This window comes from Artemia franciscana, chromosome 14 (genome assembly GCF_032884065.1).
Source record: "Artemia franciscana chromosome 14, ASM3288406v1, whole genome shotgun sequence".
NCBI classification, from domain to species: domain Eukaryota; kingdom Metazoa; phylum Arthropoda; class Branchiopoda; order Anostraca; family Artemiidae; genus Artemia; species Artemia franciscana.
The window spans coordinates 12,726,235-12,729,217 of NC_088876.1; positions in this window are offsets into that span (position 1 = coordinate 12,726,235).

Here is a 2,983-nt window from a genome sequence, read left to right on the forward strand (position 1 = left end):
GTTCGGTGCTTCTGGACGTCCTAGGACGAGGGAAATCGGTAGGCGTGTCAGGGACCTCCACAAATTGATTTGATAACAGTCGTTTCCCTGATTCGACCATCTGGGGGGCTGGAGGGGGAGGAAAAAAATAGAGGTATTTTTACCTTACGAATGGGTGATCGGATCTTAATGAAATTTGATATTTAGAAGGACTTCGTGTCTTAGAGCTCTTATTTTGAATCGCAACCGTATCTGGTGATACTGGGAGAGTTGGAGGGGAAACCGGAAATCTTGAAAAAAGCTTAGAGTAGAGAGATCGGGATGAAACCTGGTGGGAAGAATAAGCACAAGTCCTAGATACGTGATTGACATAATTGGACTGAATCTGCTCTATATTGGGGAGTTGGGGGCGGGGGAGTTAATGCGGAAAAATGTGAAAAAATGAGATATTTTTAACTTAAGAAAGGGTGACCGGATCTTATTGAAATTTGATATTAGAAGGAACTCATGTCTCAGAGGTCTTATTTTAAATCCCGACCAAATCTGGTGGCACTGGGGAGAGTCAGAGGGGGAAACCAGAAATCTTGGAAAACGCTTAGAGTGGAGAGATCGGGATGAAACTTGGTGGGTAGAATAAGCAAATGTCTTAGATACGTGATTGACATAAACGGACTAGATCCGCTCTATTTGGGGGAGTTAGGGGGGTTCAGTGCTTTGGTGAGTTCGGTGCTTCTGAACGTGCTAGGACGACGTCAACTGGTAGGCGTGTCAGGGACCTGCACAAATTGACTTTATAAAGTTGTATTCCCCGAATCGACCATCTGGGGGGCTGAAGGGAGAGAAAAATTAGAAAAAAATGAGGTATTTTTAACTTGAGGTATTTGATTGGATCTTAATCAATTTGGATATTTAGAAGGACCTCGTGACTCAGAGCTCTTATTTTAAATCCCGACCGGCATTAAACCTCTGATTTTCCTTTTAAATCAATCTGTTGATTCTTATAATTTGCTAGAGCTCATGCCATATGAGTTCTTGGCTCTTCCGACCTCGTCACAAGTGCCATATGATCTCTTAGCTCTTGTTTTCTATAGTAACTTGTTCAATAGCATCAAAAATTAACCTTCTCATTTATTAAAAAAAGGCTTATCAACTGAAAGTAAGAAGCAACATTATAACTTAACATGAGGAGAATTTGTTCCGTATGTGAGGGGTAGTGTCCCCTCTTCAAATCTTCGCTCTTCACGCTATAGTTGTAGTACTTTAATAAAGCGTTTTATTCTAGTTAAACGGCATTAGAGTTTCAGAAGTTATTCTTAAAGAATTGCGACAAAAAGTCAAATGTTAGCGTGAAGAGCGATGTATTGAGGAGGAGGAGCCCACTTATATACAGAATAATTTCTGTTTTTTTAAGTTTTAATATTGCTCCTTATTTCAGTTAAAAAAACTTATTTTTGTAATTAATTTCCGATCGATTTTCAAATAATGCCAGGAAATTCACCTCCCCCACTATTGAACCTTTAACTATTATTAAATAAAAAAAACAAGTTTTTTCAACTGAAAATAAGGAGCGACATTAAAACTTAAAACGAACAGAAATTACTTTGTATATGAAAGGGGCTGCTTCCTCATCAACGCCCCGCTCTTTACGCTAAAGTTTGACTCTTTCTCTCAACTCTTCTTTTTAAAACAGCAAAAAACTTTAGCGTAAAGAGCGGGGCGTTGATGAGGAAGCAGCCCCTTTCATATACGAAGTAATTTCTGTTCGTTTTAAGTTTTAATGTCGCTCCTTACTTTCAGTTGAAAAAACTTGTTTTTTTTATTTAATTTCTGAACGTTTTTGAATCAATGCATGTTTTGATTTTGGCTCTCCGCAGAGAAATAATTAAAACGAAATTTGCATATTTTTTTTTTTTTTTTTATTTTTTTTGGCCAAATGGCTTTCTCATAATTTTGATCGAATGATTTTGAGAAAAAAAGAGCTGGGGAGGAAGCCTAGTTGCCCTCCAATTTTTTGGTTAATAAAAAAGGCAACTAGAACTTTTAATTTTTTACGAATCTTTTTATTAGTAAAAGATATACGTAACTTATAAACTAGCTTACGTAAACAATTTTTTATTCTCATGTTTTTATTACACATATGAGAGGGTTCGCCCCCTCATCAGTACCTCTCTCTTTACACTAAATCTTAAATTTTGGCCCAATTCATTAAGAATGAGCCCTGAATCACAAAAGCCGTAGAATAAATAGTTGACATTACTAAAAATACTTTAGCGTAAAGAGCGAGGTATTAGGAGGAGGTGAGCCCCTCATATGGGTAATAATTTCTGTTCGTTTTAAGTTTTAAAACTGCTCCTTACTTCCAGCTGAAAAAACTTTTTCATATTTATTTTTTCATTGTTTTTTTTTTTAAATAATGCTAGCAAGTCATGCGCTCCCTTCATGGAAATTTTCTTCCCCCATGACAAATTCCTCGATGGAAAGTTCCCCTCTTTTCAACCCCTCCCCCCAACCAAAAATCCTCCTGAAAACACCTGTACACTTCCCAATAACTATTACTATATGTAAGCACTGGTCAAAGTTTCTAACTTGTAGCCCCTCCCACGGTGACTGTGGAGGAGTAAATCGTCCCCAAAGACAAATTTATAAGGTTTATCGACTACGCTGAATAAAATGGCTATCTCAGAATTTTGATCCGTTGACTTTGAGAAAATTATTAGCTTGGGAGGGGGCCTAGGTGCCCTCCAATTTTTTTTTCACTTAAAAAGGGCACTAGAACTGTTCATTTCTGTTAGAATGAGCCCTCTCGCAACATTCTAGGACAACTGGGTCGATACGATCACCCCTGGGAAACAGAAAAAAACAAACAAATAAACACGCACCCGTGATCTGCCTTCTGGCAAAAAATACAAAATTCCACATTTTTGTAGATAAGAGCTTGAAACTTCTACAGTAGGGTTCTCTGATTCGCTAGGGGGTGTTTCCCCCTATTTTCTAAAATAGCACA